This window comes from Lepus europaeus, chromosome 10 (assembly GCF_033115175.1).
Source record: "Lepus europaeus isolate LE1 chromosome 10, mLepTim1.pri, whole genome shotgun sequence".
NCBI lineage: Eukaryota > Metazoa > Chordata > Mammalia > Lagomorpha > Leporidae > Lepus > Lepus europaeus.
The window spans coordinates 107,065,239-107,089,938 of record NC_084836.1 but is presented as its reverse complement, the minus strand read 5'-3'; positions in this window follow the sequence as shown (position 1 = coordinate 107,089,938).

Sequence of the window (24,700 nt, the reverse complement as noted above, 5' to 3'; positions counted from 1 at the left end):
GCTGCCTCAGTGCATAGCAGAAAGCAGGACAGGTAGATGCATGAAAAAGAAACAGACTATCGGGGTGGACCTGCTTTAAGACAGCCCACTCTCGTGGTAATGAGAGTCCCATAAAAGAACTCTACCCCAAGACCCAAATATCTACCACTAGACCTCACCTTCTGGCACTACTTCACTGGATAATTAAGGTTCCATTGTAAGAATTTTGGGGAATGCACTCAAACAACAGCACGCACCAAACCTGAGCTATTGATAAAGGAAACATTAAAAAACACAAACGTCTGACCCTCTCAGAGTGTTAGGGTTTGTGACTCTAGTGCCAGAGTGGTTAAGAAGAGGCCATCATGAGATAGGTGAGGGTATTAGAGGTGGACAAAGGGTTTGACATCACAGATTTCGTGTAATAAAGAACACACATATAGTGCAGCGTAGGCATAACCGAACAGGCGTTATTTCTTCAGCAGATGCCTTAGAGAAATTAAGGACTGGGTGAAGCATCATTATAGATATTACCATATTTGGGTACATGACCCTGACGTTTTTCTGTACTGCTAGATGAGGATAGACCCAAAATTTCAATATTATCAAATAATTAGGAGGCAGGAAAGGAATCTTCACTTAAACCTCTCATTTAATGAGGAGGAAAAAAAATCCCAATACAGCCATTCCTGTGCTGTTCTAAGCAGAGACTGGTAAACTTTTTCTGTAACAAAATAGATCGCGAACTACTCCACTCTGCCACTGTAGTATGAAAGCAGTCACAGACGGCATGTCAATGATTGAGTATGGCTCGGTTCCAATAGAACTTTATTTACACAAATAAGTGGTGGGCTGTCTTAGATCTGCAGACCATATTTGCCAAGTTTTTTACTAATGCCTAGCAATCTTTAAAAAAACTATCATTTTATAACGATATAATTTAAATACATAATATAAATTGTATTATACATATATATTATTGTAAATGCATTATAGCTTATATCTTTTATATGTTATAGATCATATATTAACACTCTATTATAATAAAACAGTAGATAAGAAAAAGAATAAAATCCTAATTATATGAGATCCCAGGTATCTGGAAGAAACATTCTTTTTTGGCCTGTATCTGATAGAAAGTATCAGCCATTTAAGAGTTAAAACATTAACTCCAAGTTATTCAGAAAGGCAATTTTCTGTAGATTTGCACAGAGGGATGGAATTTGACCTAAGGCACAATTATCTAAATGCAGAAGCACGCAACATGACCATCAACTTGAAGGAAGCTTGGAGTAGTCAGTTCTACAAGTTGGGGTTGGAGGTCATATCTGGAAAGGCATCGGTAAGGTTCAAGAGTGCATTACAAATAAAGGGTAAATTACCTTTCTAATGATGTATCTTCCTCTTGTAGGCATAGGGGACTTTAAGGCTATTTCTCACAATGGGTGAGACTCTCTAGATAGTCCGTTAGGGATAATTTTGGCTAAAATTACATTGGAAAATAGGTGGAACTTTTTGATTTTGTAATTTCCTTTGTTTTCTGCATGTCTGGCTGTCTCTACTTTAGTTCTGCATGTGATTCACAAAATTGACGTCACATGGCAGTCTCAGGGATCTGAGTGTTTTGTAGTTGATTAGCTGCTGCAGAAGAATATAGCCAAGTGCAGACGTTGGCAGGGAGTGTTCTGCATCGAAGGGTGCTAGGAATATCGGAAAATGGTTCTAACTTCTCCCTGATCACTTAACCTCAGCAACAGGGATCCGTGTTGCTCCTCCCTTCAGAATGGCATGGCAGTCACATTAAGATATGTGAATTTTGCACTGAGTTTTCTGGGCTATGGGGATGAGTGGGCTTGAGTAAAATGCAAAGATCCTGTCTTTACTCTAAAAATATTTTACCAAGTGGATTGGAAATTCCCATCTCTGTTTCCCAACTTTAGAACAAATGGTTATGAGACCCTGAATATTAAGATAGAGTCCCCACTGTTCTTAAGAATAAATTAGATAATAAATGTTAAGCACTTAATCTGGTTCCTGAAACCTTACGAGGAGTGAATAAATGATGGCTAATTACATTGCAATGTTCATTGCTAGTGTTTTGCTCCATCGTTTTGCTCCTGGCTCCTGGTCTTTCTTCTCCAGTTTAAGAACATTCCTGCAGAATCATCAGCCTCAGCCCTGCCTTGAGATAAATTTTTCTGGAATGATGGCCATCTATCTTCCTTCTTTGAGTCTGTGAGTCCCATCTGTCTCTTTTCTTTTTAGATTTTTTTGAAACTCAAAGATACTTCAATGTCATGAAAACATTTTCTTTTTGTCATAGTACAGGAGCCCTTTCCTTCTGAATGTGGGAAACTTCATCTTCGTTAATTTTCCCAGAGTATTTCTGAAGAACAGCAAGAATTCCCTGGAATGGGGTGTTGAAATTATTGTGCTGTGCTACAGGGAAAATATTTTTCCTTAAGATCACAGTGCATCTGAAAGACTCCAGCTCTGATCTTAGAGGTATTGCTTTTACTGTTAGCAGAATATAAACACTTGAAAGAATACAAAGCAGACTTTTGCATCCCGAGTCTCTTAATGAGACAGCACCTTTCAAAGTGGGAATAGTTACTGTATCCATTTTGCTTATATGGAAATAGGAGGAATAATAGCTCATATAGCATTTCCCTAGTCCTATTCGGTGGCCCATGCATCAGTGGGTCCCAGGTTCCTTGTACTGCTTTTCCTGTGAAACTGCTCCAATATGCTAATATTTTAAAGTTCAATTATTCATTTATTTGTTTTAAATGTTTACTTACTTATTTTCATCTACTTGAAAGTTGAGCAACAATGAGAGTCTAAGAGTTTTCTACCACAACTCAGTACCCTTCCACATCTCAGAACTTGAGGCAGAAATCATTATGTACATGCCTCCAGTACAGAATTTGTGTTTCTGTATTATATCTAGGAAAAACACTGTCTACCTTGTTATCAGACAATCAAAAATAAAGAAATATGTTTTTAATGCTCTTATGGTTAATATATGCAAAATACCTGGCACTTAGTAGGTCATCAATAAATGATATATCCCTCTCTGACTACACTGTCATCCATTTCTAAATCTTCAAAACTTAGCACAGAGTAGGGAATGATGATACATAACATTTAATGAACACTTACCATATGTCATGCACTTGTCTAAAGGCCTAACTTTCATTAATTTCCCGAGTCCTTGTAAGCCATTTCATACTGGATAGCAGTTTTGGACCCAATTTACAAATGAGGGAACTAAGGGATGGAGACATTAAGAAATTTCCCAGTGTCATGGAGCTGTGAAGTGACAGAGTTAGGATTTGAATTTGGGCTGAATGGCGTTGAAGCTGGTCCTATTAACCACCTGGTCTCCTACTATTTTTATTAATGGTAGGAAGCTACATGAGCCTTCAGAGAGCATGTGCCCTTAGTCCCTTTTCTAATATGCGTTTGCATTAGTCTTGTCTCCTTTCCCTCCTGTTAGAGATTGAGCCAGCTGCTGCTAGTTCACTTGTCTCGCTGAACCACAGCCTCCAAGCAAACATATCTGGGTGCTGTTTGCTAGAGCACGGGCTGATGGGGCATGGCCCATTGAGTTGTGCAAACAGCTCCCCAGCAGCCTTAGGAGCCATAGCAGCAATTTCAGCTCCTCCTGCTCCATCTGGGCACCAGACAGAAAGCCACCGCAGCTCAACCTTTCGGAGGAAGCTGCCCGCAGGTTCCTGAGTGGCAAGCCGTGGCTTCTCACACTAGCCAGGGAGCCAGAGAGCCTGGATGAAAGCCCTGGAGGTTGGGTGAAGCCTGTCTGGGGAAGAATGCTTTGCGTGCTAAAGCAACCAGGCCGCCACAGGGGCCTCCTGTGCTCTCCTCTGGGCTTGAGTTCTGTCCTGCAAGCTGCCTCCTGGTGCTGTTGAATGAGGATCTGCTGGGCCCTGTCTTAAGAAGAATGCCTTCAGCATTTCCTATCCACCTCCTGGCTCACAGCACACCCCAAACGAGGCCCGGTCCCCTCTCTGTCCTCTCCCTGACCCCTCCCTCTGTTCTAGTCCTGCTCTGCCAGGCCACTGTCCGTGTCCTCATGGAAGTGTCTCCTCTCTTCCCACTTGATTTGGAAAATGACATTTTGTTTGTCACAAATGCTTCTTTTAAATGATTCATTTTATTTATTAGCGACACAGAGAAAGAGAGAGGTAGAGGGAGATGGGGGTTCAATCTAGGTCTCCCATGTGTGTGACAGGGATGCAAGTCCTTGAACCGTCACCTGCTGCCTTTGAGGGTACACACCAGCAGGAAGCTGGAGTTGGAAGTAGAGCCAGCATTTGGACCCAAGCTCTCTGACACAAGATGTGGGTGTCTCAAGTGGAGTACTGACTCTGCTCCCAGTATCTACCCTTGTCACAAACACGTCTTTACCCCCGTCCCCTCTGTTCACATGAGTGACTGCTGGCAACCACTGAGTCTCCGTTTGGAAGGCACATTTTCTGAAGGCCTTTGTCTCTTCAGATCCAGGTTTAGTGCCCTGGCTATGTCCTCACCAGTCCTCGAACTTCCTTAAAGAGGGGCCCAGCAACGCACTGCCCGCTGTGGAACTGTAAACCTCAGGAGACTGTAAGCTGTGTGAGGCAGGGACTTGGTGCTTTATATACACCACTGCAGCCCGAGGATTGGGCAGAGTGCCAGGCCCCAGTTAGTGTTTTTGGTAAACGAACGATGGCCATTGGAATGACGAATGGGAACTCTCATGGGGGGCTGTCTGAGAAAGCAGGTGTGGAACACCTAGGTGATCCCTTTACCACATTAATAGGACCAGCTCACGCTCCTATTTGACCTCGCAATGGCTTTTTTCCCCCAGAAACCTTTTATTTAAGGTATACAAACTTCATTTCATATATACAACTTTAGTACCTTTTTTAAAAATTTATTTGACAGGTAGAGTTATAGACAGTGAGAAAGAGAGAGAGAGAAAGGTCTTCCTTCTGTTGATTCACTCCCCAAGTGGCCACCACGGCCAGCGCTGTGTTGATCTGAAGCCAGGAGCCAGGTGCTTCCTCCTCGTCTCCCATGCGGGTGCAGGGCCCAAGCACTTGGGCCATCCTCCACTGCCCTCCCGGGCCACAGCAGAGAGCTGGACTGGAAGAGGAGCAACTGGGACTTGAACCCAGTGCCCATATGAGATGCCAGCTCTGCAGGCAGAGAATTAACCAAGTGAGCCACGGCACCAGCCCCTATATATACAACTTTAGAAACACAGTGAGTCTTCCCACCCTACCCGCCCTCCCATCTGCACTCCCATCCTTCTTCCTCCTCCCTCTCCTCTTCCTATTCTTATTTTTTAGTAAGATCTATTTTCAATTAACTTTATACACATAAGATTAACTCTATACTAAGTAAAGACTTCAATAAATAGTATGAAAAAAAAAACAAAAAAACCTGTTTCTCAACAGTCGAGCCAAGGGCTGTTCAAAGTCATCACATGTCAAAGTGTCAACTGAACGTTTGTTGAGCTCCTTAGTGTGGCCTGCCATGCTATGTGTGCTTGGTCCCCTAGTGGCCTCTCTGTCCTTTCTCTGCCATTGTCACCTTGCTGCACTTGAACCACACTGGCTTCCTTTATTTTTCTTGAACTTCCAAACTCTTCTGCCTCTGGCCCTCTCCGTGTATCCATCCCTCCTTCTGGAGTAGTCTTCCATCCATCTTGGCAAGGCTTGTCCCTGTAGCTGGAATATTATCTCCCCTGTGGGGCTCCTCTGGTCATCCCTTCTCAGTTGGCTCTGCTACCCTAAGAGGGTATCAAGCAACCCTGTTTAATTTTATTTCCAGAGATTATTATGATATGAAATAATCTCACTTATGTTCCCTTTCTCTCTCTGTCTCCCTCAATTTCTTATCTTTTCCCACTAGAGCGTCAATTGTTTAGGAGCAGGCAATTTTTGTGCCTAGTTCTCTGCATGGGCCTAGTGCCAGGATGTTGTCCAGCACCTAGTGTACACTAAGTAAATATTTATTGAGTGAGTGCCCCATGTTCAATATATTTGTTGTTCTAATTATGAGGTTTGTATGGAATTGTTATTACTGTCTTATCAAATCTATGTGACTCAAAGAGGTTATTTGAGGCGAATTATTTGGGGAAAAGCACCTAGTGAAACGCTTGCTATATTGTTGGTGCAGAATCTCACTTCTGATTTCCTTACAGGCATAAAGGTAAGGAAATGTGTCTCTGACCTTGGAAAGAACCATAAATCAAGTAGCCTACTTAATTCCAGAAGTTCAGCTGCAAAGTGTTAGCCTAAACTCTAAACACATCACAATGCCTAAAGTAAGTGCTCAATAAATATTACATATTATTGTCATGATTATTATCAATGTCATCATCGCACTGCACCTGTAGGTAATCTCTATCTTCCCCTAAATGATTCCCCCAAAGTAGACGTAAGGTCTTGCCCCAGTAATCAACATAGTGATGTGTGAAATACCCACCCATGTTGGGATTAAAAGGCCATAATAAATCACCAAGAACCTACAAGGACCTGTTTATAAGCCAAGTATTCTTCTAGGTATGGGGGTAAACAGACACAAATTTCTTGCTTATTAGAGGCCTTGCTACAAAAAAAAAATCATATCCTTGTAAAGAAGGGAATAGGCTGAAGGAGAATATGTAAATAAGACAGTAACTCCTAGAGTCATCGACATTTTTTAAATGCTCATTAATCCAGACCTGGGTTTATGTTAGTTTAAACAAGTATCCATCCTTTCTTTTTTTTTTTTTTCCACACCATCCTAGTGGCAGCTACTGAACTTCTTCTGGAAGAACTGAAGTCTCTGCAGCACCTTGTACAGTTCCTGGCTCAAATCTACATTGAACAAGTGCCCGTTTTACTCAAATCCTCCCTGGGCCCCAGGGCCACATGATGGCTTTGACTGACCCAAGGGAACAGACGTGGGCACGAAGGTAGGGCAGAGCCAAATTCTAACCAAGGGCCTCTGAAATCAAAGCATCATGTGATTTTACTTTAGCAGCTTAGCCTTCCACTGGATCTGATCTTTTCCAGGCGAATATTTTCCAAAAACAACAAATATGCCCCATTTTCAAGGAAGTGCTTCTAAAGTCTCTTCTCTTACTGATGAGTTTCTCAGATGGGCAAAGTGTATTCTGTGGGTATGAAAGGCAAGAAAACCAAACAATGAATGGGATCTATACCTTGTTCCGTGTACTTTGGAATGTTTTGGTTTCCACCTTGGCAGTTATTGGGGAAATCCTATCCTTGGATTAGGAGCCATGCTCGTAGCAAATTCAGGGGAAGAAATTCTTTACACTGAAGTTAGGGTGAATGGAATATTAGCAAAGAGTTTCTTTTCTTTTGGGGGGCACAGGTGAATGGGCTTATGAAAATAACCTTTGTCAGGAACGATGGAGATAGCATTAGCTCAACCTTGAGCCTTGAGCCTCTTTCAGAAGAATATATAAGAGGAACCCTGTGAGGCAGAAATCAAGATAGTGCAGAAACCACTCTGCATTTCATGTTTGGAAAAATAGTTTCTAAAAATGAAATTGATCAAGAATTACAATATTGACAAAGAATTCTCAGATGAATTATTAAGCACAATTTGTTTCAGTCCAGTGCCAGTGCTTTACATTCTAGCTAATCATTCATTCACCAGTCATTGTTCCATTGTAAGATCTCGGATCCTCACCCAGCCCCCTGGGTGTGGTTAGATCAGAGTTCCTGAACCTCAGCACAAGTTATATTTGGGGTAGATGCTTCTGTGTTGTGGGAGACTCTCCTGGGGCGTTTAGTACAGTCTCTGGCCTCTATCCACCAGATACTAGTTGCAACTCCCCTCATCCCAGTTGTGCAATTGAAAATGTCTCTTGATATTATCAAACATTCTGGGGAGATGGGTGGGTGGGCACAGTCACCTCACACTACTGAACATTTGACTTAGCATCCTTCATAATGTTCAAGTCAAAGCATTTTTCCTATTCCCTTGGGAGATAAGAACTAATAACACTATTATTTTATGTACTATAAAACGCATTACAGGTGAAGCAACCACCCACTATTAAAATTGTTGTCTACACAGTACCTTCTCAATGAATCCATTACTTTTGGAGGGAGCATGTTTTAAATAGGCAGCTACTCATAGATGAGGGGTCATATATCAACAGTCAGCAACTATCTGAACTGAAGACAATCAGTGTGTGTGTCCTGTACTCACTGATTGTTGGAAGCCAGTTGGTTTATTGAGGTTTGCAAAGCGAAGGCAAACCTCATGCCACATATGATGTTGTGGATTTGGTCTTGGCTCAGGTCTCTCCCTGATCCTCGTGTTCATTAGTGACCTAATAAGAACAGCTAATATTAGGGGAGGACTCATTCTATACCAGGCACTGCACTGAGAGCTGAACAGCATATTCTCATGGCATCTTGCATACAACGCCTGGAAGTAACTACTATTAACCCCATTTTGCAAGGGTAGACCTATATTTGTAAGAGTGACAAGGCTTACCTAAGGTCAATTAAAGGTAGTAAGGTCTAGGAGGCCCCCTTAGCCCCACAGGTGTCGTTAATCAGGGTTTATCAACCGCAGCGTAGGTAATTTATATCAAGAATCAAATTTAGACTTAGCCCTTACCCACTCTCAATTAATCCACTTAGTTACCCATTACCTTTCTAATTCTCATTTGCTTTCAATACCAGTAGATTAATTCAGTACTACTGTGTATGTTTATTGCATATGCTGAAAATTCCATCAGCATGCTCTTCTGGAGAATAAATGATCTCCCGAGTGTCACAAGCATTTTCTCTCTTTGTCCAGGAGCAAAACTGTTCGCTTGTCACAGCAGAGCCTTTGCTGTCAGACTAAGCCATGACATCTATTAATCACTTGAAGAACAGGGCCAAAAAAGTTCTTTTTTCCTGTGAATTGAGTCTTAAGGGTTTCATGGTTTGTATCACAGGGCTGCGAGGTTTTATGCCTCAGCTTAACATGACTGAGCTGCCCAGTCTTCGACAGCTTACAGAACTGCTGTTAAATAGCTGGGGATCCTGCGTCTTTAATCACTGGAACAGGAGCGGAGAGGGAGGGGCTGACAGAAGAAAGAGGCACGGTGCAGAAGAGTGAAACCGACGGAGATGGATGGAGTCCTGGGAGGCAGAACCGCAGAATGCACACCTCAAACGGGCTCCTGTGGTTGCGTGAGCCCAGAGTTTATCAATTGGCTGAGCTGTGCAGGGCCTCGCCTGGTCTTTATCAGAAGGAGCCCTGTAGATTAACCTCCCAGCTTCCCAATCAGGGTCATGTTAGTGCATCATTTATTACCTCTCAGGACGGGCCAGGGTGGGGCTGTCAAAGCACCGTGGAAGAAAAAGAGGTGGAAAAGATGGCAAGTGACTTCCATCTTAACCTGCAAAGCATCAGTCTTCCCTCTTTCCAGTAAATAGTATTAATAAGATGAAAAGAACAAAAGAGACTTCTGGATCCTTCTAACATCTGCTGTTGCTGTCCCATTGGGACTGTGTGCGCAGGGAAATATTCCAGTCATTGGAATGTGGCAGAGCCGTTAAGGAGGTTGACAGAATTTAGGAACCATCCTCACAGCCTTTGAGGCAGGCCACGGCTCTCAATTTTCCCCTTCTTCTTATTAAATGGAGTCATAACCATAATGCATCTTTTTGAGCTCCTTTCTCGTTTTCTCTCTCTGACATCCTGAATCTGGCACACTTCCCTTCCCCTTTAACCTTCACAAGCTAAAAATAATATCCTCCTGGAGCCAGCCAAAAAGTGTCAGTTGGAGGAGTTTAATTAGCAGGAGTGGGCAGGAGACCACTCTAGTCTTCCCAATTTGCTGCATTCTCTCTTGGGAGCCAGAGCCAAGCACAACTGGAAAATCCAAGTTCATGTGCACCAGAGATGGGAGTTTCTGAGTGACGGGGAGAGAATCTGTCTGGAAACCAAGCTCCATTTCATCTCTGCAATGCCAAGTAGGAGTGCTGGGGAGGCAAGGGCTGGTGCACCTACACGAAACACAGAGTTTTGGACCAGACTTCTGGAGCTGCTTCCTATCTTTCCACATCCTGACTCCAAGACCATGGGTAAACTACTTAACCTCTGCATTGTCTTCCTCACTTGTTAGATGGGGACCGTCAGAGCCTTCACCTCATTAGTTTGCCATGAAAATAAATGATACAGTTGAGCCTTGAGAACCAAGCTTGGCACAGAGCAAATCCAATACAATGATTTATTTGCCTCTTTTCATTTGGATGAGTCTTATCCCCCAGCTGATACAACTTTTGCTTCTTTATCTTTGTATTGTTACCACTTAGATTAAAGAGGAAGGTTTAACTCAAACAATAACTGAGATTCATGTAGAGAATAAGATTTTTACCTAATTTTCACTTTTTAAAAATAGAAATCCACATATCTTCAGGACTTTGCCTGACTGGACCTGGAAGCCTCTTAGAGGTCCAGTCTTTTCAAAGTATTTCCCTACATAGCAGCAACTCTGGAAGAAAGGACTGGATAGTTACAAGATAATTATAATAATAACACTGAGTCCTTATGTGGAATACTTTACTACAATTTATTTTTTTAGTGAATAATATCTCTGACCTAACCCTTGAGGACTTCTTCATTAGATGTGTGAGGACATCATAGTTGTGGGAAGCGACTCAGAGGTCTTTCAGTGGTTATCAGTGGTGGGGTTATAGGAGCAGACTGGATGTAGGACTGAGTGCCCAACAAGGAACAATCCCAATCACTGTGCCCATCTCAGGATAATTAGCACCAATTCAGTCTCCCCGTGTTGCTCGAAGGGCCCAGCTGAATCACGAACGATACATTTGAGCAGATATATCTGAGTTGACACAGTGGGTTGTCACTTCCTGCAATGCCAGCATCCCATATGGGTGCCTGTTTGAGTCCTAGCTGCTCCATTTCCAATCCAGCTCCCTACTAATGCAGCAGAGAAAGCAGTGGAAGATGGCCCAAGTACTTGGGCCCCTGCACCCACATGGGAGAGCCAGATGGAGTTCTAGGTTCCTGGCTTCAGCCTGGCCCAACCCCAGCTAGTGGGCCGTTTGAGGAGTGAACTAGTGGCTGGAAGATCCGTCTCTTTCTCTCTCCCCTCCCTCCTCCTTCTCTTTGCAACTCTGCCTTTCAAATAAATAAGTAAATCTATAAAACTTATAAAAAAAGTAATTAAGTCCATAGCCAGGTTGGTGCAGGTATCTGGCTCCAGGGAAAGCTACCTAGACAAAAGTAACAGCCAGAGTGACACAAGACTCAAGTTCTAATTTTTGTGGAGATTGCTTCTAAGAGCCAGACAGGAGTCAGGGTCCTTTCCAAGGCGAAGGAGGTTAAGACAAGGCTCCAGCCTCAGCTGGTTGGATGCTGAGCTAGTATGGGAGTGAATCACTTGGTGCAGTCTAGGGACAATCTGTGGCCCCACAGGCACAGGAGCATCTGAGGTTTCGCTAGAGAAATACGGGCCCATGTGTGAGTAGTAGCTGGGTCCCAGATTCACTTGTGAGGAGGGAATTTATCCCCAGGTGTTGCAGTGATGGGACCACACTGTCCTCAGTATCACCACATCCTCTGTCAGAGGTGAGCAGAGCCGTACAGGCTGAGTATATATACCCTACGCAAATGCTTGGGGTGGCAAGTGTTTCCGATTTTGAATCTTCTTGGGTTTTGGAATATTTGCATATACATAATATGACATCTTCAGAATGGAACTAAAGCGTAAATCTGAAATTCATGTATGTTTCATAAATACCACAGACACATAGCCTGATTTTATACAGTGTTTTAGTGTCCCTGCAGCCTGTCTCATGAGATCTGGTATGGAATTTTCTAGTACTGGCGTTATGTCAGTGCTTGGGAAGTTTTGGATTATGGAGCATTTCAGATTTTGAATGTTTGACTATGGTGTTCAACCTGTAATTATACAGATTTAGAAAGGAAAGTTATCTATGTACTTAGAACTAGTATATTAGATTTTAAAACTTTGAGCTCCCCAAATCTCATGTTCTTATTCTTGTTTCTCAAAACAACCATGTGGGCCATGACAAGGACTTCTTGCTGGTGTTTTGAAAAACTCAGCTGTTTAGTAAGCTTAGCCTTAATTTGAACCCCAAACTCTCTTCATATAACTTCTTTGATGAACACTAGTTCTTTTTTTCTGAAGCTAAACATTGAATCTTTGTCCTCTTACTTGATAGTGTTTTATATATTTTTCACCTTCTTTTTTTCTCTGTAACTTTTCTTCTTCCCCTACTCGAAAACTTGGTGGCTTAAAACAACCCCATGGATTATTGCCACTGAATCTAGGGATTACTGGATATCTGATTTTGTGAACCAGGCTTGAAAATAGATGTGAATTTGCAAGTGTGCTAGGGGCTCCCAAGGAATGGGACGGAGTGCTATGTGTGTGTAGAGAAGGAGAACTGACCTAGTATGGGGAGGTGGGTGCTCAGAGGAGCGCTCCCTTGAGAAAAGGTAATTGAGGACATACCTGAAAGAGTGGAAGACAATGAGGCAAAGCTAGGGTGGGGGTTCTAGGGCAAAGGAACAATGTGAAAAAACACTCAGGGTCAAGTTCAAGATGGGGAGGAAGGCTATGGGGCTAAAGTGCAGGAAGCAAGGAGAGCATGATCTTAGAAAAAGATGGAGAGGTCAGCTGGGCATAGATCCTGTAGGTTATGATGATACATTTTCTTATAATGTTAAAAATAATAAGAAAGCTTACTGAATGTTTTTAATAGGGGAGAATGGGTGAAAAGGGGATGAATTGTCATCAAATATTATGCTCATAAAGCTAGAACAGAAAGCCATGCAAAAGAACACATCCAAGACTGAGTAGCTGCTGGAGTAGGGGGGTACATTTGCCAGTTTATAACACGTTATGGAGATCTGCATATTATAGGGATGTGAATCTGTGATTTAGAAGAAATACTCTGCACGCCTCTGTCAACCTTACATCATTATTATGCACTAAAAATATATGGCTGCATTTGGCTTTCTAATATTTTATTAAATGCTTGGATGTCTATTGTTAAGGGTAGAGAGATCCCAAGCCAGATTCTCTAGGATCATTTTCCCTTCTGCACAAGTACTGTCTTTGTGACTTCGGGCAGGTGAATCGTCGTTTTTCTGTCTGTTTCCTCATCTGTAAATAGTGATAATCATTACCTACATCGTAGATTTTTTGTGAGAATTTATACATGTAAATCACTTTTTGAAATCTTATACCTGTTACTAATGGCATAGTATTTCTTATGTTTCTCTAGTCCATTTTTGGTTTTGAAGCTATCTGAATTTTTAAAATTTTTGTTTTAAAAAAGGTATACAAAGTTCATGTATCTCATATATACTGTTTAAGGAACATAGTGATACATTTAACCTCACCCTCCCTCCCACCCATGCTTCCCACCTTCCTCCCTCTCCTATTCCAATTCTTAATGTTTACAAAGATCTAATTTCGGTTTACTTTATATTCATAAGATTAGGCCTACACTAAGTAAAGAGTTCAACAAATCATAAGAAGCAATAAAAACACTGTTCCTCAACAGTAGAGAAAAGGGCTATAAACAATCATCACTCTCAAAATATCAATTTCACTCCTATACATTACATTTTGGGTGCTGTATTAGTTACCACAGATGAGGGGAAACATATGTATTTGTCTTTTTGGGACTGTAATCATTTTTTTGTAAAGACAGGATTTCATTCTTTCTAATAGGTAAGTAGTATTCCATGATATATATATACACACACACACACACACACACACATATATATATATACACACCATAATTTCTTTTTTCTTTTTTTTTTTGACAGGCAGAGTGGACAGTGAGAGAGAGAGACAGAGAGAAAGGTCTTCCTTTGCCGTTGGTTCACCCTCCAATGGCTGCCGCGGCCGGTGCACTGCGGCCGGTGCACCGGGTTGATCCGAAGGCAGGAGCCAGGTGCTTATCCTGGTCTCCCATGGGGTGCAGGGCCCAAACACTTGGGCCATCCTCCAATACACTCCCTGGACACAGCAGAGAGCTGGCCTGGAAGAGGGGAAACCAGGACAGAATCCGGCACCCCAACTGGGACTAGAACCCAATGTGCCAGCGCCGCAGGCAGAGGATTAGCCTAATGAGCCGTGGTGCCGGCCTATACCATAATTTCTTTATGCAGTCATCTGTTGATAGACATCTGGGTTGATTCCATATCTTAGCTATTGTGCAGTGAGCTGCAATAAACGTGGGGTACAGATCACTCTTTCATATGCTGATTTCATTTCCTTTGGGAAAATTCTCAGGAGTGGGATTGCTGGGTTATATAGATCTACTTTCAGTTTTCTGAGGAAACTCCATGTCTTCCACAATGGTTGAACTAGCTTACATTCCCACCTACAGTGGATTAGGGTACCTTTTCCCCCACATTCTCACCAGCTTTTATTTTTTGTTAATTTCTGTATGTGAGCCATTCTAACTGGGGCTTCTAATTCTAGTTTTGGTTTGCATTTCCCTGATGGCTAGTGATCCTGAGCCTTTTTTCATGCATCTGTTGGCCATTTGAATTTCCTCTTTCAAAAAATGCCTGTTGAAGCTATCTGTATTTTTTTAAATGAACTTTAGGGAGACTTTCCTTAATTTTTTGAAAAAAAATTCCTATGACTGGGACAGATTGTACAATATTTGGACTAAAGATTCTTTAAAAGATATTCATCTCTGAAATTCATATTTCATGTAATTGTATTTTAAAGGGAGTTGTCCATTTCATATAACTTTTCAAGATTATTGAAATAAAATTGCTCATAATGTTCTGTCTTGGTTTCTGCCACATTTATATTTATTTATATCTCTTCTCTGATTTTCAGTTCCAACTTTCATTATTTTTTGTTTTAACATGCTCTTCTGCAGTTTATTGAGTTGAACATTTAGCCTATTTCTTCTCCATATTTCCTTCTTTCTAACGTTTGTGTTCAAAGCTCTCCATTTCTTTCTCACACTAGTTCAGTTACTTTTCACAGAGCTGCCTTCATTGTCCTTAAAGCAAAACTACTTCACAATATTCATTTTGGTTTCTGCTTTATGGCTTTTATTTTATTTGCTTCCCCCCAAATTGTGAATTGTTTTAGTTGTTATTTCAACATTTATTTCTCATTGAGTTATATTGTTATTAGAGAAAGTTATGGAACTAGTCATTTTTGTATTTGTATCAAATATTTCACAAATATTCCAAGTGCTTTGGAAGTTATTTCTATTCTTTTACTCCTTATTAGTTTTCTCTTTAATTGTGTCTAACCCCCTCTTTAACCCATTCACTCTCATAATTTTTAACCCCTAATGAACTAATTTTTTTTTATTTCCAAAAATTCTAGTTGGCTTGTTCAAACTCACCTGGTTTTAAAAATAAGGTTCTGTTGTTTTAAAATTGTATCTAATGTTTTTAGTTACCTTTGGTACTGAAATATTTCCGTATATTTTTCCATTTCTTCTAGTTCTTGAGTTGTTAGTTTTTCTTTTTCCTGGATCATCTATACCTTTGGGTATCATAGATCTTTTCCTTATTCATTTGTTCTTTTTTGTTCATGTTCAGAAAGGATGAATTATTCTGTGGGAATTCTGTACCTCCTGACTTATAAACATACCTCCACCACATGATTTCAGGGTTGTTTACAATAAGAATCCCCAGTAGAGAGCTCAGGAGTTTCAATAATCTCAATCCGTCTTTCAGTTAATCTTTGAACCTACTGTTAACACAGCATTTAGCTAGTTTAGATTTGGGCCTCCCATCCACTGATGGGGAGGATGTGGAGCTTTTCTTTTTTGCTAGCAACTATTCTTTTTTCTGATCCAAAGCCTACAACATACGAATCCCTGCTTTCTGAGATGATGGACAGAGGTTTTCTAGTCCTTGAGGGGATGGTTCCATTTCAGTTCCAGCTGTTTCACGTTGGTCTATCGTTGAATGGGCACTGGACCCTCAGCACTGAGCCCCTGGGGTCTCTGCCTCCTCCTCTTGTCCCCAAACCACCTGCAGCTTATTGCTTGGGCATATTTTCCCCTTCTTGCACATAGAAGTTTCTCTTGTCTTATTCTGATTTATTTAACATTTGATGCTTTATTCAGAGTTCCTATGTGCTTAAAGTATGAGGGAGAACAGAGTTCATCAGCTCAGTACTTGTGTTGCCAAAAGTTGGCTTCCGAAATTCCACAGTAATATTTACGCAGGAAACAAAAGGACATTGTCCACGGAGTTCTCAAGTAAAGAAGGTGTGAAAATGTGTTGTACCCATCATGGACTGTCTTTCTAAGAGATGACTGTTAAAATTTTTGAAATATTACCAGTTAAATATAGTTAAAATCAAATAAATTGTATAAATGTCTAATTAGATACACTATTTTGTAAATATAGACATGTAACAGATACTTATTCCTTTTGCAAATACCTGTGATCTTGAGGTCTATAGTGGAGACACTGACAGCACTACACATTGGTGTGCTCCTGACCATCTTTTTCTAAGTCTACCTTTGATCACATCATGTTGGTAGTGGGAATATTTACATCAGGAGCAGTGAACAATGAGAAAATCAGGTCTTTTTGTTCCTCCAGAGATACTGTTGCTATTAGACACAAGAAAATATCTATGCATGATTAATTACACATTCCCAATATACACAATTACATATTCTCAAATATGAAGTGAATCAGAAAATAGAGCACCCACTGGTCCCCTTTGGAAAAAAAATCAATGACAAAATCAAGGGAATCCTGGGACACATAGGAATTAAAAACAAAGATAAGAGAACTAGAAATGAAATAAAAGATGATTAGGAATGAATACATGTAAGTTCAGAATTAAAACAAAATAGTTGTAAAATTTAGGGTTATGGTACACAATTTAGTGTTATAAACTATGTTGTTGTTGAAAGAATACATGAGGGATCATTAGAATGTTCATGGAAATGTGTATTATCAGGAAACTGATAGATTTCAAAATTTTACATCACAATAAAATAATCTTTAATTCCACCGTCCACAAACTTTTTGAAGTACTTCCATAAATCTAACAAATATAAGAAGTTGGAAAAATGAGATAGCAAAATATATGTCAGTGTGAATGTCACCATTTTAGATCACAAGCAATTAATACCATCAAATTAAAACATGGTTTAAAAATTATTGTAAAAATTGAAAAATTACTCTAAAATTTAGAGCAAACATCACACTCAAAAGTTTTCCACACATAACTGACATGACAATGATGTCTGCTCTCACAATTTTATTTTACATTGATAATATAAATTTTACTCAATGTGGCAATGTGAGATAAGGGTTGAAAAGGAAGAATTAAAGCTGTATTTTTTTTGGTTGTAAACATGACTGTCTGTATACTACTGGTCTGCTTAACTCCTAGGTGTTTTCAGTGGATAGAACTATTGTAGGCTAACATTATCTTTTACACAGATAGCACATTATTAAATTACTTTTAGCTTTTATAGATGTCATACATCTTTAAGTTAATATGCTTTGTGATTCATACTGATTATTGCAACTCATATTCAGGATTGCATGGATTGTTTAATCTCTCTAGATTACTTTTGCATGTCATTTATTCCACATCAGTAAACCTAGTCTCATAAAGAAGAAGATGGGAGAATCGGAATATTTCATAATTACTTATTGACTTTTCCCACATGATGTGCCCTGCAGTCTCAAAATAACAAGATCAATATTATTCCACCAATACGATAACTGCAACCATTAAGTAACTTTTTGATGCTTATATCTTTCCTCATTTTTGAAAAATAATGGCACTTTATTCTACATTGTCTGTGTTTAAAATCATTATATACTATGTCCTCTTCCTTTTTTTAAAAAAAGATTTATTTATTTGAAAGGCAGAGTTGCAAAGAAGGAGAGAGAGAGAGAGAGAGAGAGAGAGAGAGAGAGATCTTCCACCCACTGGTTCACTCTCCAAATGGCTGCAGCAGCAGCTAGGGCTGGGCTAAGCCAAAGCTAGAAACCAGGGACGCCAGGGGCCAGCACTGCGGCACAGCAGGTTAAAGCCCTGTCCTGCAGCACTGGCATCCCATATGGGTGCTGGTTTGAGTCCCAACTGCTCCACTTCCAATCCAGCTCTCTGCTATGGCCTGGGAAAATAGTAGAGGATGGTCCAAGTGCTTAGAGCCCTGCACCCAGGTGGGAGACCCAGAAGAAGCTCCTGGCTCCTGACTTTGGCCTGGCCCAGCCTCAGTCATTATGGCCATTTGGGGAGTGAACCAACTGATGAAAGGCCTCTGTCTCTCTCTCTCTACCTATCTCTGTAAATCTGCCTTTCAAATAAATAAAATAAAAACCTTAAAAAAAAAAAAAAGAAGCCAGGGACTCCATCTGGGTCTTCCACATGGGTGACTGGGGCCTGAGCCATCTTCCACTGCTTTCCCAGGTGCATTAGTAGGGAGTTGGATGGAAAGTGGAGCAGCTGGGACTGGAGTCTGTGCTCTGCACTCATATGAGATGCAGGCATCACAGGCGGTGATTTAACCCTGTGCCACAATGCCGACCCCACCCTTTTTTAACTCTTCACAAATTTTAATTGTAAATTTAGCTATATATTTAATGCTCATCATAAACCCTAATTTAAGTTTCTTTATAATAATATTACTTTCTGAAATCAATTTTCCAGTAGATTCCTCAGAAACAGTGTATGAGAACATCAGTATCTTACTTTTGAATGTGATAGTTTGTTCTACAGCTTTTATATACAAGAGTTGGTTTGGATGGATGCAAAATTCCTGGACCACTTTTATTTCCCCTTGTGTGTTTTTAATGGTATTCCATTTCTTTGTTTCTAGCAGAAAACATCATCAATGAAAAACTTGATAGGACTCTAATGTTTTTGTTTTAAGTCCTCTTTCTTCCTTGATGTCTACAACACTGCGAATTTTTCTTTCAAGTCCAACATTTCACTGGAGTATGTTTCAGTGCTAGCTCTTATGTGCCAATTTCATTAGGCTTGTGCCTTTTCAAAAATTTTTACTAATTATTATCTAATTTATTATAAAATATATTTTAATGTTTGTGGGTTTTCCTCAATTACTTTTGTGGTATTCTTTATTTTTTCCTCTTCATAAGCTGCTATTATACATCTGTTGAATCTTCTTTGCTTATATTAATATTCATTGTTTTTTTTAAAATTATTTTATCTCTTTGAAAATTTCTTTTTGATTTTTAAGATTCCTTTTTACTTTCTATTTCTCTTAAACCACTATACGTTGTGTTTATTTGCAATTATATGCCTTCTTCTTTAAATTTCAGTTCTGAAGTGCTTATTTTTCTTTTAATTATAATTATTTTCTGAGTTGTTACATCTTACTTCTGACATTTTTCCTGGCCTTTCGTTTTATATCCCATTCTATTTTTTTTTCACTTTTTTTTTTTTTTTTTTTGGACAGGCAGAGTGGACAGTGAGAGAGAGAGAGAGAGAGACAGAGAGAAAGGTCTTCCTTTGCCGTTGGTTCACCCTCCAATGGCCGCTGCGGTAGGCGCGCTGCAGCCAGTGCACCACGCTGATCCGATGGCAGGAGCAAGGTGCTTATCCTGGTCTCCCATGGGGTGCAGGGCCCAAGCACTTGGGCCATCCTCCACTGCACTCCCTGGCCACAGCAGAGAGCTGGCCTGGAAGAGGGGCAACCGGGACAGGATTGGTGCCCCGACCGGGACTAGAACCCGGTGTGCCGGCACTGCAAGGGGGAGGATTAGCCTAGTGAGCCGCGGCGCCGGCCCCATTCTATTTTTTTAAAAAGATTATTTATTTGAAAGTCAGAGTTACACAGACAGAGGAGAGGCAGGGAGAGGCAGAGAGAGAGAGAGAGAGAGAGAGAGAGAGAGAGAGAGAAAGAGGTCTTCCATCTACTGGTTCACTCCCCAATTGGCTGCAATGGCCAGAGCTTCGCCAATCTGAAGCCAGTAACCAGGAGTTTCTTCCGGGAATCCCATGGGGTGCAGGGGCCCAAGGGCTTGGGCCATCTTCTACTGCTTTCCCAGGCCACAGCAGAGAGCTGGGTTGGAAGTGGAGCAGCTAGGTCTCGAACCGGCGCCTATATGGGGTGCCAGTGCTTCAGGCCAGGGCTTTAACCCACTGTGCCACAGCATCGGCCACTATCCCATTCTATTAATATCTTTGTCTCCTCCAGGAGTAGTTTGCCTTTGTTGTGGCCATGCCTTTATTGTGTCCCTTTGTGTGTTGTCCTTGTCTATAGGAAGCTGTGTCTTAGACTTTTGCATCCTTGCCCATTTTTATGTGAAATTAGTTTTTTTTTTTTTAAATTGGAGTTTAGACCATGATTCATGCCAGTTTTTCTAGTTTCACAAAGCTCCATTTCTGTTGTTACAAATCACGTCTACTTGATTGCTAATATCCATCCGTTGGCCCTGTCCCTCTTCCCTACTTTCCTCTGGATCTTGCAATTGTCAGCAGTCTCTGTCTCTGTCCAAAGCTCAACATCACTGAGAAGATGTCCTAACAGGGAGCCTGGCCAGCTCTGAGAGTTCATGGAGCCCAGAATTCCTCAGACTTTACCTTCGTCTTCTTGCTCACCCACTCCTGGAGTTGGCAAACTCCATTTTCTGACGTCAGCTCACTGCACTTTATCGAGAGTTCCTGGGGGCTGATTTTGGAGTCTGCTCCTCTTTGGCTTGTCAGATATTCTATCTCTTCCTCTGCTTCTTCTCACACTGGCGTTGATAAGGCTGGGGTTTTGTAGCTCCCTGTTTTGACCGATTCCTTTTTGTGTTGTGTATCGTGGGGATATCTGGCCCCCTGATTTGATTACATATGATTCTCAGCGCTCTTCAGGATTTGTTATGTAGCTTCACTGTTTTTGTGTGAAATCCAGGTAGGTTAAAAAGTTATGCAACTATCACCATCAACTTCTCAGACGCCAGTAGGCCATATTACTGATTAAAATATCATAATATTTTAATTAGTACATAATTAAGTATTACTATGTATGTATTATGTAATACATACATAATAATAAATGCATAATAATATGTCATTAATACATAATTCCAATAATTTCAATAGTTAAGTCACTTATAATGAATCATATTTAATGAAATCAATACAATTTGAAAAGACCTCCAAAAGTGTTCACACTCTCCAATTTCCTAGGACACTTGAGAGCATTTTCAACAAGAGGGAAAAGTCAGCACTGCCACAAGAGCAGCTAAAGGCACTCTCATCCCTCAGGAACGCTGCAGCTATTTATGTTGTTTATGTAATTAGTAGTAACCCCAGAAGATGCAGTAATCTCACCTTTCATGAGCACCGAAGTAGAGGTCTAAGATTACAAGATTAATTACAAACTTAATCCTGGAATCCACCTAATAGAAGGCAGAAGTTGTAAATCTATTCCCTGTCTTCCCTGGGTTTTCTCAGAATAAACAAGCCAGAGAAGACAGGTGGAGGTGTGCCATTGGAATTACACTCAGAGTTCATGCTCCCAACTTTCTTCCAGGCATTCAATCAAAATATTAATTTGTGCCTGATTTGGACTCCATTTTGATATTTGGTCTTATTCTGGTTTCACAATTTCAGAAAATTGAGACATTTGTAGAAACATTTGTAGGGGTAGTTGTTTATTTTTATTTCATAAAATAAAAAAAAAAAATAAATGAAAGAACCAGTAGGCTCCAAAGCACATTAGCAGAGTTCTGTTTTAAATAATGCCAAGTATACCTTAGATATTCATGAAAAGGTTAAAATGCAAAATTTTTAGTAGTTAGAACAAATGACAAAAGTCAGTTCCATATAAGAATCCACGAAGGGAAAGATTTCTTCATTAATGGGGACAAAGCTTTTTGGCCAGTTTTTCTCGTTCCCCCTCACAAGCGGGCGATTTGGAGTGCTGCCGGCTGACGGGCCACTCTGAGCCTGTGCTCCGATCTGGTGTCAGGCGGCTTGGCTCACAGGTCCGGGAGCACTGCCCTCTCCTGAAAAGTACACGCACCACTTATCCACACGGGTTTTCCACCCCTGTTTCCTCCTGCCAAGACACCGCATCAGAAATAGTTGGAAGAGTGGGAAGTGTTCCACCTGAGAACAGAAACCACGGGGCCGGGGTAAGAGGACGCGAGCTCTGAAGGCAGTTAGTGGGAAGGTCGTTAGGGGAAGGAGACTTCTTCACACTGCTGCAGAGAGAACCACTGCCACAGAGGGACCCAAGTCGGAGAGACACGAATTCTGGCTCAGAGACGGAGCAAGGTAGCCTGTCTAACTCCCACGTCTTGCGTGCCTGACCCCTGTTCCCACCCAGATTTGCTCCCAGGATCCTGTTCTTCCAGGAAAGCACTCTCCTGCAACTTCACATTCTATTTCTTCTGAAGTTTCTTTTCTAACAACGGAAGTCTTACCTGAATTTAAGGGGTAAATCCATGTTCCATTTGAAAGGAAAATGAATGCGCCCTGGGAGTGGATGTTGTAAGATCAAAGATAGTATTGAACCTGGGGAACTAACTTTGGCTTCAGAATTACTATACTGAGATATGACCACGTTGCGTTTGAACCCTATTGTGAGTTAGCAAAGAAAAAAAGGATAGAAGTTCTTTTGGAAAAACAAGTGAAAATCTCTTGGCATTAAGACCAAACCGGCCTAAAAGCTGTGGTTGCTGACCCGTTATGCATAAGCACAATTAACTTGCCTTCAAGCGCACCTCATAGTCAGGTGGCCATTGCTACTAAAGAGACCCAGGGGGAGGGGTGGCGGGGAAAGATACTGTTTCAGCTGGCATTTGGAGACATGCAATCCCCACTGAGTCATCAAACCGATTTGGCCATAACTTATTTTCAGAATAAGAAAAAAGAGTACATACATTTCTAAGGTCTTGGGTCAAATGCTCTGGCTTGTCACCCCCCAGGCGCGCTGAAGGGCAGATTCCTCTGTCTGGCAGGGCTTTGCCCCAGCTGTCAGGTCTGTGAGGTCTGGGTTGTGATCCAAGAAGGTGGAGAGTTGGAAGGTTCCAGTGGAATGGGGTCTCAGAAACTAGGTCACCTTAGCCCAGGGTGGCACTGTTACCCAAAGTGATGAGGAGTCACACGGAGCAATCATTAAGTCATTCCCCTGGTGTCAGTGGGGCAGAGACATTTCCAGAAAATCTGAGAACTGCAGGCATATAAGAATGTCTTTGTATATTCCTCATGGATATTGCAGGTTGACTTCTGCTGCCAATAGACTGCAACATGAAGATCTACCTCTCACTAAGACCAACTAGAATGGGTTAACAGAATAGCTAAAAAATCAAGGATAACACTCCAGAGAAGGCAGAAACTCAGAGAGGTGTAGCTCTCTGAAATGCCAGTACAGGCATCTGGGAGGCTGAGAGTGGAGCAGTGTTCACACTCTAATGCATGTATAGGAACACAATATGGAGTCCAGTTCCTGTTAAGAAAGGAAAGCACTAATAATATCCAACGTGGTCTGGTTTGGGATTTAGAAGGACTGCTTTTTAGATTTAAAGATAAACCAGGAAAAAATATCCAGTCCTTAAACAAATTAAGGTTTAGTTTCAAACTGTTGCAATCTTTTGAATTAGATTGTGTGTGATTACTTGTTTTCTTAGCTGCATTTCAGAAGCAAATACAGTAGTACTTGAATAAGATAGTATTAATCCCAGATACCAATTACTTTCCATAGTTTGGCATATATGGAGTTTGACACTAAATTAAAAATAACTATGCAACAAGAAAATGTTCAACAGGAGAGGGATGGAGGGAGGGAGAGAGAGAGAGAATTGAAAATAGAAATGGCTACAGAGAGGATCCAGAGAATGGACATCCAAATAACTTCTCCCTCATGCTTCCTTTTCTTTCTCCTCCTCTTCTTATTTTTTTCCCCCCGCCATTCCTCTTTTCCTCCATCGGCTCTGCCTCCTCTCCTCTCTCAGCTTAATTAACAATGAATCTATCAGATTTTAGTTAGAAACTCACCCTTAGTCTGTTTTTACTGAACTGTCTCATGTAATTAAAGCACTTTCTCATTACTAAGGCAATATTCTCAATTTAATCCTTGCACCACACCTAAGTTTTAATTGATGCTATTAAAAGTCTACTCAGTATTATCCTCTGTTAAAAATGAATGAGAAGTAGCTAGCTCTTCCAATACTGCAAGCCCCGTGTTTATGAATGTCCTGCTTGGGATCCAGGCCATTCTTTCCTGAGCCCATCTCTTTAATTGCAACTTTTTTTTTTTTTTTTTTTGACAGGCAGAGTGGATAGTGAGAGAGAGAGAGACAGAGAGAAAGGTCTTCCTTTTTGCCGTTGGTTCACCCTCCAATGGCCGCTGCGGCCGGCGCATCTTGCTGATCCGAAGCTAGGAGCCAGGTGCTTCTCCTGGTCTCCCATGCGGGTGCAGGGCCCAAGGACTTGAGGCATCCTCCACTGCCTTCTCGGGCCATAGTAGAGAGCTGGCCTGGAAGAGGGGCAACCGGGATAGAATCTGGCGCCCTGACCTGGACTAGAACCCAGTGTGCCAGCGCTGCAAGGCGGAGGATTAGCCTGTTGAGCCACGGCACCGGCCAAATTGCAACGTTTTATCAAATAAAGCCAATGTTAACCAACACACTTGATTAACATTCTGGTTTCCAAATTCTTCTGTTAATTACAATTTCAGAGTCCCAAGTTATTTCAGAGATCACTTTTACC